The sequence below is a fragment of the Cryptomeria japonica genome, chromosome 10 (assembly GCF_030272615.1).
Source record: "Cryptomeria japonica chromosome 10, Sugi_1.0, whole genome shotgun sequence".
NCBI classification, from domain to species: Eukaryota; Viridiplantae; Streptophyta; class Pinopsida; order Cupressales; family Cupressaceae; genus Cryptomeria; species Cryptomeria japonica.
The window spans coordinates 762,506,167-762,519,240 of NC_081414.1; the positions used below are offsets into that span (position 1 = coordinate 762,506,167).

At 38.4% G+C, this 13,074-nt stretch overlaps 1 protein-coding gene across 2 annotated transcripts in view; it reads left to right on the top strand.

The window, feature by feature from the left end:
• LOC131026994 (LIMR family protein At5g01460) overlaps positions 1-13,074 on the top strand; it is a 72,437-nt gene that overhangs the window by 12,486 nt on the left and 46,877 nt on the right. The window lies entirely within an intron of this gene.

Sequence of the window (13,074 nt, forward strand, 5' to 3'; positions counted from 1 at the left end):
ACCAAACTCTGTTTCTACTAAAGCTTTGAACTTTTGAAACACAACAAACACCTCTGATTTCTGATGAAGGAAATACACCCACATTTTTCGACTGAAATCATCAACATAAAGCAAAAAATTCATGGACCCAGTAACAATAGGAGTAGCCATAGGTCCACAAATATCAACATGGACTAGTTGTAATACCTTAGAAGCTCTCCAGGAGTCGCCATCTAGTGAACGGAGTCTGATGTTGCTTGCCAACTTGATATGCTCTGCAAAGTCCGAGGTTTTGGGTTTGAATCTCTAACAGTCCGGTTCTTCCTAAACAAGTTGAGAAAGATAGTGCACATTTAAGTGCCCATAACGCTGATGCTAGAGTGTACTAACAGAGGAGCGCTTGGCTGCCATGGCAAGCTCTTGAGGATCACCATAATCAATTAGTCTGAATAGACCATGATCCTCAAGACCCATGACAATAGTTGACTGAGTCTCTCGATCAATGATACTACACTGATGTGAACTGAAGGTCACGTCGAGCCAAGAAGAATGTCTCAGAATTTGACTAACTGAGAGAAGGTTGAGTTCTATTCCTAGAACATAGTACACGTTGAGGAAAATCAATTTCCTCCCTCCAGACTGAATTTGCACATTGCCCTTTCTGACAATGGTGTACTCTTCCCCTCCAAAAATAATTGAATCCGAGTAAGGTTGAAAATCAGTGAACCAATCCTGATGATGAGTGAAGTGGTGTGAGGCACCTGAATCTATACACCAAGCAGAAGATTTGACATGGTCTGTAGGTCTTTTAGCCATGAAGGTGTAAAAGGCAGACTCACTTTGCTCAGTGTGCTCTGCTACATTTGCTTTAGGATGTGAATCACTTTGTTTGGCTTGTGTAGCCAAGCGTTTACGACACAAGTTTCATATGACCAAACTTATGGCAGTAATTGCACTGAACACTTTTCTTCTTCGAGCCTTTTGATGACAGAGTAGAGTTCTTCTGCTGAGAAGACTGAGATTTGCCTTTATCCTTATGAAAGGATTTGGCTGCGAATGCTTGTTCTGTAGAGGATGAGCTTGTACTGCTGCTTCCATCGATCCTGCTGCAAAAGTTTTGTGCAAAGATCAATGAACTTCAGATCAACAGGTGATGTTGAGTGTTTCGACAAAATGCTCGTAGGACTTTGGCAAGCTTTTCAAAGTGATGTCGACCATGTCCTCCATATTTCGACCGATGGCTTCTAACTGGCCAAAAATGTCTTTGATCTGATTGAGATGCTCTTGAAGGGATTTTCGTTCATCCATGACAATAGAGAAGAGCATATTTTTCAGAAAGAAGGCTCTGTTCTTATCAAAAGTCTCATGCAGCATCTTGAGATGCTCCCATATCACGACAGCTGTTTTGCCGGAAGGTATCTAAGGAAGCTGGTCGTCAGTCCTTGAGAGCTTGATGAGCATGACAACTTGATGATTTTGTTCATCAAACTTTGTCTGATCAGAACTAGCTATAGTGGGACGGGGGACCTTTCCAAGGACCAATTGATCGATGACAAGATACTAAAAAATGGTGAGCATCCGCTGCTTCCAGGTATTATATAATTTCTGCCATTAAATTTTTGACTCCCCTCGAACAGAATATTCGTTAGAGATGCTATCATTGAAAACTGAGGTCAAAGTTGGTTGATCGAATGATGGCATGAATATCGAGGTAGGAGATAGTCAACGCGTGAAATCACATAAACGCGACGTGTAAAGAACAAAAATGAGGCAGAAAAATTGCATTGTTTTCAAGGTAGAATTAAAAACATTTCGGGCACAAATCCCAATGTAGGGATTTTTGATGACCCATAAAATTTTGATAGATACCCAGAAGAGGATTCAAAAAACCCCGAAAAACCTAGAAAATAGTTTTTTGAGAGATGTTTCGAAAAACCCTAGCCGTAGAAAAAAGACTGATGGTTCGAGAAAACCCTAGGCAGCACGAACAGGTCGCAGAATGCAGAAAACCCTGGGCGCGAGCAAAAAAACCTATTTGGAAAAAAAACAAAGGGCTGCAAAAAACTTAGCGCAGAACTCTGAAAAAGGGCGTCACAGAACTCACGAACAAAACCGACTACGCAGAGATCGCGCGGAATGAGCAGGCAATGCCACGAACAGAACAAAATCACGACACGTAGGAGGTCGCGCGCAGGGTCGTGGAAGGAGAAAATCGTGCATGCAGAAAGAAAAGGATTTCGAGTGTAGAAAACCCCTCCTGTCACAGAATAATGGTCGTTGTCGGAATATAGAGCGCCGTGGGAAAAAAATCGTGACAAAAAAACAGACAACCCGCAAAAAATGCAGAGAAGTAGAATTGCGGGCATAAGAAAAAAATCCGCATGATTTGTAGGTGAGGAAAAATAAAAAACGTGAAAAAAAAATCGCGTTTGAGCACCCTCACAAACACATGCCGAAATTTTGATAGAAAACCCTAGACGGGTTTTGGAGGAAAACTAGAATAATTTCGAAAAATTTCACTAATAAGAAATTAGGATTACAATTTTTTCAAAAAAATAATCTCCTGCACTCTAATACCATGTTACACAAGTAATTGGTAAAAAATGAATGAATTAATCAAATGATCAAACGATCATTTATCGATTACAAAGAGATCAATGTTCCTAATAAGAAACAAATGATAACGGTTGCAAAATTAGAAACTACTAATATTTACAATATAATACAATATTGACCATTAAATAACTGAATAAAGATATTATTCTAATAGCTACATGGAAAACACCACTCATAATCTTGAGCCAAGTTGTTTTGTACAGGCACAAGCTCTCTTGAAGAGCTAACAGCATTGAAATTGTAAGCTTGATAAGGTCTTGTGGTAGAGCTTGTTTTTGGCTTTGGTTATTAGGCTGATACAGAGGTCTATTTGACTGATTTGGTTGGTTTGAAGGCTTATAGGGTCTGAAACTTTGACTTTGCTGCCTCTTGATATTCACAATCTCATTACCAAAGGATTGCAGAAGATGCTTAATCTCCCATAGCTCAAAAGATTGAGCTGTTAGAGTGTTTCCTTTCAATGATGCTGAGAGCAATCTCATTGCAACGCTATCTTTTGCTACGTGATGATCTGCACAAAGGTTAGCAACATCTTTTATGTGCTCAATAGGAGTTGTCTGGTTTTCACTAGTGAAAAATGGGATACTCTTCAAGGCTGCCATAGGAATGTCATCAAGCTGAGTCAAGCTTAATGGGCTGCCTTGATTGAAAGGAACAAAAGGTTGATTCCTAGGTGCAGCCATAGGAATCAGTGGTATTTGGCTTCTTGAGACAGTTGGAGAGAACCTTACAGAAGGAGTGGAATGGGTTATTCTTGAATAAACAACTGTCTTTTGATTAGTCCTTCCCTTCCTTCTAGGTGGAGAGAGTTGCAAGTAGTCAAAAGGAGCTGAGCTTTCTCTTGGTTGCACTCTTCTCATATGTTGTTCTGCACTGTATCTTCTTCACCCAAGCTGAGAGTTGCCAGGTATGTGATTTGGTTGCCTCAAAAGGCTGAAGCTACTGCCGTACACACCAAACAGCAGTACATAAAGTCTGAAAATGAACTAAAAATCAGTTCTCTGTCCAACCGGAAAACTGTTATCACAGAGTTTGCACCCTTTACTGAGCTATCAACTCAGCAACCTGTTGACAACTATGAACACCTCCAGGTTGTGGGTAACTTGTAAGAGAGGTGGACCTCTAGAGAAGGCTGTTTCCTAATGAATCCTCACCTAAAATCTACTCTAAACTACTAATTTTCAATGAAAAGGGTAAATAACTGCTTAAAATGTAAACCTACAACTATTGAGGTGATGCACCGGATTTTTACTAAGACCTACACCACTGTTTTGACTCACAAATTTCAGTTATTCAGAAATTTCGCATAGCTGAAGCAATACATACATTCATATATCAGCGTTTTGCAAGAAGGATGTGCTTTAGTGAAGTCCTCAAAAGGAAACAAGAGTTTTCACAATTTAACAAGACTGGGTTTGCACACTTAACAACTAACAACCTATATGAATACATGTGTTTTGCTCCTGTGTCAAACTCCTTCAAAACAACCCCTACATCTGCTCCTGTGTCCCTATATTCCTGTTCCAGCTCTTAAAACTGATTAACCAACCACTCAAAGTAATAGGATATGTGTGCATTCCATGCTTTTGTAGTTGAGAAAGACTTTGGGGTCAGATGAATACGAAATAGGCCATTAAAGACCTCCCAAACTACCTCAAACTGAGTTATTATGGCTTCACACTGCCCTCCAATACATTCATTAACTCTGAGGACACCTTCTACATGTCAAAATGACTTTCATGAGTCCCAAAACTGCTCTTACCATTGCTCTTAATGCCTCCGAGTGTGTATCACTGTCATAGGGCTGCTATGCATGCTCTTCACCTATTCTCACTGTTCACAGACCTGCCACTGCATGTTGTCTTAAGGGGTTTGGTATTTTATGACTCTATACTTCTTGATCTTCATACCGTGATGTCCTTTGATCATTCATTCCTGGTGTCCTTTGATCATTCATTCCTCCTTTAAGTTCTGTCCCTCTTCTTTACCTTGTCCACTGTTTTTGGCTAAGAAACCTTTTACTTCATCTTCATCAAGCTGTTGCTTCCAAGACTCTGTATCCGTCACAAAACTTCACCTTCTGTGATTGTATTTATCTCACCTTTCATTATCATGACCAGGCACTGTCTTCTTCCTTGCATTCACCCCACATACATTTCAAAGCATATCTTGTCCATATCATGTTCAATAGCCCTTCAGGAATCTCATGCTTGCTCGTGTTTGATGGAGACATATGACTGATATAGTTATCTTTTTCTTTGTATGTCGACTGTCTTTTGATGAAAACTTCCTTAAGACTGTCAAGACTTTTTTGCACCTTGAACCTGCTCTTGAATGGTCTTTCCTATCGTCTTTCTGAAGCTATCCTTCACGCACTATGACTGTGACCTTCACAATCTTGTCTTTCACTGTCTTATTTCTTGCATGGAGACCATCCTTTGCTTCCCCATGACAGGCAATATGACAGTGGGCTGTCTTCTTTCATGATTCTAGGCTGCAACTTTGATATTATTGTAACTGTATTTCAGTATCTTGTGAGATTTCTATCTTTTCATAAGAGGTATGACTGTCTTTGTGTGTTTTGTGAGAGTCTTTATATTTTATGACAGGTCTTCTTCGTCTTATGGTTGTAGGCAACTTTAATGACTGCTGTTCAAGCGTGAAACTCTTTAGTATTCACTGTATATGATTGTCATGTTGCTTCACAAACTTGCTCTTCATCATGACTTTATGAGAGTCATATGATCTTTAATCATCTTTACAACCTATCATTGCTTGTTCTTAGTCCTTGTTTTATGACTGTCCTTTCCTCTACATGAACCTTGAAGCTTTGTCTACTACATGGTTAATCACTTGGTTTCCAGCTCCAAAAACAAACACAATGCATAACCATACAACTTACAGGAAGCTCACATACCAAACAGTAATAACAGTCATTTAGCATTGCAATGTCACTGAACCATGTATCAAGTTCCCTTCATCTTCCAAAGGTTCATGTATTCTTTTGCAAGGACTCAGTCCTCTTTTGATAAGCCTTGTATGACATAACTTGTCACAATACACTATCTTCTCTTTATTTACTCACTCCCCTCTCAACAATATCACTATCCTTCTGCATATGACTGCTACTGTGATGTGTATAGGACTGCTACTGTGTCATGCAGTCTTTGTCAATTGGGCATCTTCATTTGATCTCCTTTTTTCTTTTTTCGGTCATTTGATTGTCATCTTTTGTTCTTTACTCACGATTGATGCCATCCCTACTTCTTCCTTCTTCACATGACTCATGATAAAAGTAGAACCTAAACACATTATTGACTGCTGACTGGACTTCCTTGTGCCCTTTCATTCAATGCCCTGCAACACTGGACATATCTGTCTTCAAGCTCCTTCATAACTGACTTCTTCTCCTTTTGTTGTCACTACAGTCTTTTAGGCTTTAAAACCCAAAAATCTGAATATACAATGTCCTCATTTGATCATTCTCTTTTCCTAAGAGGTTTTGACTGTCATTTTGATAAACTTCCGTTCAAGGGACTGCCACTTCCATGCTTAGGACTGCCTTTGGACCTTTGATCTTACAAACTCTTGGCTGCCATTGTTCTTTTTTCGTAGCATTATTACCACCTTTTATTTGCTGCTATAAAATCTGCATAAATACTCATTGGACTGTCATTTAGAAGACTCTTTGTATGAGCCCACCCTCTTGTCGCTGTCCTTTCATGAGATTGTTTACCCGACTCTTACTAGTGTGCTACAATGTTTGTCTTTTGTTCTCTCTTATGATTGTCATCTTTCATCTTATAAAGGACTGTCATCATTATTATTTTCTTGTGTTGTCTTCCTTGAGGAGATCCCTGACTCTCTTTTGCAAAACAGTCCTTTTTTTGTTGTGTGCACTGTTCCATTTTTTTTGTTTGCATGAACTAATGACTCTTTATTGCATATGAAATCATAAACATTATTCACTAATTAAGAACATTAGTCTCATCCTTCGAGTCAGTCTTTTCTGATGACATGGCTGTCCTTATGTTCTTCATTGTTTGTTCTTCTTTCCACCATACTTCTGCAGCTGTCACAACTTCCTCATTGACTTTTAAGACTACCCCCAAAGCTTCGTGGACTTAAGTATTTTAGGTCTGGGTGGCTTATTTTGTGTAATATTGCTTATTCTATTTTGGCCGACCCTTAATTAGGATTTCAATGTTGTATCTCATATTTAAGATGTGCAGATGGATGAATTGCACTCTGGATGAGAAGTGAATTGGGTGAGAAGTGTATGCGAATGATTTGCAAGCAGATTTGAGTATGTGGTGATGCGAAAGCCAGTTTGAGAAGAGCTTTGAAGGTGATATATTCTGCAAGACAGTGTGTTGAGAAAACCAACCACCAAAAGATGATCATTGCTATTTTATTTAGAATCAATGATTCAATACAAGTAGTCATTTATGGAGTGTTAATCTACAACATGTCTTTTGCAATCACTCTAATGTCTCACACCAACAATTTTCTATCCAATGCTAACGTTTTCCAACCTGTTCGACCCTTAATTAGGATTTCAATGTTGTATCTCATATTTAAGATGTGCAGATGGATGAATTGCACTTTGGATGAGAAGTGAATTGGGTGAGAAGTGTATGCGAATGATTTGCAAGCAGATTTGAGTTTGTGGTGATCCGAAAGCCAGCTTGAGAAGAGCTTCGAAGGTGATATATTCTGCAAGGCAGTGTGTTGAGAAAACCAACCACCAAAAGATGACCATTGCTATTTTATTTAGAATCAATGATTCAATACAAGTAGTCATTTTTGGAGTGTTAATCTACAACATATTCTTTTGCAATCACTTTAATGTCTCACACCAACAATTTTCTATCCAATGCTAACGTTTTCCAACCTTACCGACCTTGGCATGTTCACAGAAGTTGGTGCATATAGACACGAGTACGGGAGCTTAACCATATTGTCCAACAAACATGTGGAATATGGATAGTCACACAACTTAATTCTGGCTATATTTTAACAACATATCACACATATCACCAAACATGATGTCTTGACATGGATAATCATTGTGTATACATCATTGCTGTTTAATACCATGAGTCAATAGTTACTTGACACTGTTGATGAGTACATTCTTCTCTCTATAGCCAGCACTACCAGCTTCAAACATGGAGTAGTAGATCACTTCTGATTGCTTTCAGTTCCTTGTGCCGTCTTCTAGAACATTATCCTTCTCTCAGATAGTGCCCCATGAACCTGAACTCTCTGACAAGAGCTCCTGCATCGCTATTCATGTTTCTCACAACACTATTTTTTATATGTGGTTGTGAGTTCTTCTCTAAATGATTTGTGGTTCCTGCCACAACATCAGCACATTCAAATTGACATGTATGTTACACCACAAAATCTGAGACTCTGTGTATCTTGCCACATTGCTTTCTGTAGACAAACTCTGAATTCAAGAACCAAATCCCAATACTATCCAGTATCCACCAATCAACAATACATTGATTTAGTGAATTGAGGTATACATTGTTTGTGATACAAAAATATGATGATCAAGTTGCTGAAAGTCTACACAACAATAATGTAGGAGGTCTTTATATGTCATCCCAAAAATAGAATCAAATTGAGATTTCACCTGCTGAATACTATTGGCCCTGCTCTTGGCGATGGCAAGATAATAGACAGAGAATTAGAATCAATATTTCATCATCATTGATGATTTAGAGATTGGGACCATAATATCTTCTTGTATAATGTGAATCTCTAAGATGTTGATCAATTTTAGAATGCCAAGCTTAAGTAGCCTGTTTATGTCATACAAGGACCCAACATACAAACTGTATGTTCTTTTCCAAGAATATAGAATCATTGAGGAAAACCAGGTAGATCTCCTTTGCCAGGTCTCTACTTAGGAAGATATTTTTTAACATCCATATGATATAATCTCCATCCAAAATAATGTAATGTCCCCTAATTGGGAATGCCCTAATTCTAAATTTTCAAATAAATAAGTGGAGTTAGAAAATACCTTTCATCTGATTCAAACCCTGCAAACAGATTAGAAACCATTTACAACAATATATTCAATAAACAGATTATCATAATTAAATTCATGGCAGAATTATCAATTCAATCATAAAGCATTCAAATATATTTGACCGGCTCAACCATAAGAGAGCATGGGAGAAAGTGACTTCAATGGGGTGTCTCGGATGCTCTATCCTAGGTCCAAGAGCGGATATACCATCCTTCTCGGCCTCATGTGGCCCATGCCATCCATATGAGGTGGTCTACCCAGTGAAGTGTCCACTTTCCATTCCCCCTCATCTTGCCAACCATTTCCCTCTTTCTATGATTGGACTTCTTGTGTTGATTCACCATGATAGGGGGATGAGGTTACATATGATAGGGAGATTGATAGGTAAGTGCTCAAAAAGCCAATTTTGGTCAAAAAGGTATAATAGGAAACAAAAAGTCTTGTTTATATCTGCTCCTTATATTTGCAATACCAAGATTAGTTACAATTGACAAACCTCTCTTCTAGACTTCACCATCAACCTCCCTTCTTGGTGAAAGCTCACACCCTTGCTCAAACTCACTCCAATTCCTTACTTCACCCATCTACACATTTCTCAATTCCCTGTTCTTTTGACATTCAACTTACTGTTTTTAGTGTGCATTAGACAAATCCAACATGGTCATGTAGAAGCAACAAGGTTTACTCAAGGTTTGACAACCAAAACTTAGTTTAAGGCTCATAGCCTTTGGCTTACTCAACTCACCAACCAAGGGTCAAAACCTCCAAAAGAGACTATACACTGTCCAAGGTCTCAAATGTCACTTGTTTCACTGTTTTAGAGTGATCTCACAAAGTTTCATAAGTCCCAAACTCCTCCATGCAATCGGGTTCATGCTTTTTGACAAAAACAGTCAAAAGGACTACTAGCCCGTGGAGGCCTAATTGGCCTAGTTTTGCTCACCCTGCCCAACGATGGGCTTCTTGACCATGGGAGATGATTTGGACAGTGAGGAATAAGTCATAGCAAAGAGATTTTTGTGGTTTTAGACTCAGAGAAGCGGTCTTACTGTTTAACCTCATTTTTAGGCATGAATGTAGGGTTTTGGAGGGTTTTGGAGTATAACCACTGTGTTTGCATCCTTGTTCACCAATACAAGTTCCTAGATCTTCATAGAACCTCTGTCATAACTTCAACATGTGTCCCCTGCCTCTGTCACACAAACATTATGCCAAACACTTGGCAACAAACTGAGAAAAGAGTGAAATGCCACTGTAACAGTAACACTGTCTTTTACCAGTCAACTGCTGCTACAACTTTTGGCTTGCTTAACAAGGAGTTTTAACTGGAAATCCACCTTAATGAGGTCTGCAAAACATCAATGAAGTTTCGTATTACATTGCCTTCACAGTTACAAGGCTTGGATAATGCTCTTGAAGCATTCCTTGAGCTATTTGACAAAACAAATCACAAAAACAGTGAACTTGCTGCCAATTACAAAAACTGATAAAATTTGCAAATTACAAACTTTTCAACTATTAAAGTTGAATCAAGCTAACTTATAACACTTCTCAGACCCCTTGCTTGGCATCTTTAACACTTCAATGCATTTTGATTACAAGAATTTGAGTTTTCAAGAAGGATATTGGTCAAGTTCCAAAACTTGTCTAATCTTCACTCAAATTTGTCCTCCAAGCATAATTCTGACTCAAAAGGAAACATATATACAATGTACATGCATAAACCAACTTGACCAAATCCATTTGGTGGGAGCCCAGACCTGGATTAGTCAAGTTGCTGCATTTTGTAACCCCAAACCCTTGAGAGGGCAGTGAGCACACCAAACTGAAAGAATTTGCTAAATCAACTTGCAAATGGGAAACCAATCCAAAGATCACTTGGAGAGCATTGGATAATCAAAAAGAACACTTCCCAAAAGGTACAGTATGGACCAATATGTTACAGTACGGACTGTTACTCCGAAGAAGGAAAACACAGTGAAAAAAACCAGAATTTCATGCTTTTCTATTAGGATTCTTTTGCTAATACAATCACCAACCCTTTCCAAGGAAAAGGGAGGCCTTTTATAGTTTTTCCAGTTGGTTATCAAGCTCTAGTATGGACATGAGGCTTCCACAACTTCATTTTGCTAGGAAAGTCAAAAAATTACAACTTTGACAACTTTTACAATCCCAAATGACAACATTTCTTGCTCCAAAAGACATTTTTGACAACCTAACCTCATCAACTTATCTAAACACCTTAGACATGCTTAAAAACACTTAGCAAACATGTTGCAATGCTTTGGAAAGCATTTCTAGACCTTTCAAGCAATTTTTCACATTTTTGCCCTTTTTGGCCTAGAAACCCAAAATTGTCAACTCACATCCTGAAAGACAAAACTTGACCTCTTGAGCACAAAATGAGATCAAAACCATTTGAAAAGACACACAACAACCTAAAACAACATCATAAACCTAACACAAGACATTACAAACATGAAAGCATGAAAGCTTCAAAAAGGAGAGTTTTTACTCAACTAGGTGCTCCTGCACCACCATACCTCCTAAGCCCAAAGGCAGTACCCTCTGTAACCCCTTGGCCTCATGGGACTATATGGTTCCCACCGTGAGGTGGCATACCTAGGAGAGTGCCCCATCACCGTACCCCTCTTGCAATCCTTATTACCTCTGCCATGGTTGCGAACATTCAGAACATATGAAAGATCCGGTATTATTCAGACACTCTACATATAATCAGTAAACTGCAGAAGAATCATGAATCTGGTATAATATATAATCATAACAACAGTGCATTGTAAGTATCAGCATGCAGACGTTTATGTATATCGATATAGCATTGACTATATTATGCATATGACTCTATAAGATTCGTACCAAAACTATGACGTTCAATCGTTCTGCACAGTGTTTTATGTATTATCCAATACCAAGTCCGATGCTTCCCTCATCCTTGGAGTGATAGACTGTTGTATAAATATCTTCTCCATCATGGGTGAAGAGTCATGTCTGCCTGTTCATAAAGTTACAACCCTCCCCTCAAAAGACGTCTCCATATCTCATGTATTCCATCCTTTCATAACCGCTGGGCCCCTTGGTGAATTCACACCTAAGTGTTGATCGCTTAATACAACAATCTGGGCACTAATCAATGGATATATCAGTCAGACATTAGTTAACATATTAAATAAGTATTAATATCTTTTTTGTAAGATCACTGCCCTTGTTGTCATCTGACTGGGTCTCATGGAGAACATTCCCTAGTAAATCTGTTCCTCATAATTATCATCAACCAATTTCGTCCATCTAATCCTATTGTTGGTCCAAGAAGTTCTGACGTCTTGTGTCCAAGTTAATTTTCTTCTAAGGGTGCGAGTGTAGGTGCCATGATGGGGGCATGACAACTAAGTAGCATTTGAGATAACCAGCTGAAAGTTTACTGTCTTTATAATGGGAACAAAGGTCTTTCCATAGTCTATCCGTCTTGTTTTGCATATCCTTTCGCGAAAAGTTGAACTTTGTACTTGTGCAAAGAACCATTTAATTTACATTTTATGTTGTAAACCCACTTACAACCAATGGACCTTTCCCCTTGGGGTAATTCAAACAACAGCCTAGTCACATTTTCATCAAGACACCAAATTCCATTGTCATGGCAGCTTCCCATTTATGCTTTCCTTTGTCCTTATCATACCAAGATTTATTTGTGCACCAGGCATAATTTGTTTCCCTGATCATATAGACTGACCTTCCTATTCATAGATTCATCATCATTTGAGAAGAAATATAACTTCTCATCTAGAACAACATTATTTACTCAAGGTCTCGATAGTCACAAATATTGAGTAATTTTATGACTCCAAAGACTCTAGTTTTTTCTGTTCAAGTTTTCAGACCCAGGCATTAGGCGAGACTTGTCTACTAGATATTGTGAATTACTAAAGATGATCTTGCTTTGAATTTCACAAAAACAACACTCTCAGGTAGGCACAATTTCAAATTTTAAAGTACAATGGATTGGTTTTCTTGCAAGCATTAAATCACTTTGTAAAAACCAATTGAAGGTTTGAACTGCATTCCCCTCATTTTATACTATTTTAGTATATTATATACTAAACATAAAGTAGGGTTTTTTAAAGGCACTAAACATAAAATGATGTTTTTAATCACTAACAACAAAGTAAGTGATTTTGAAATACTAAAATACTAAGTGATTATTCTGAATTTGAATGGTGAATTAAAAGGAATTTGATAGAGGGTGAGTCTCTCGTCACACAGGGTTGACTTTTACACTGCATGACTCAAAGTATCCATACTATGCCTTCACTCTTTGAAGCTGGCATGCTTACGGGTACGTGTCTCCAATAAAATCAGGTGCTTGTCCCCAGGGATCAAACCCTCATCTCCATGCAGTCTACATGCTGACTGCATAT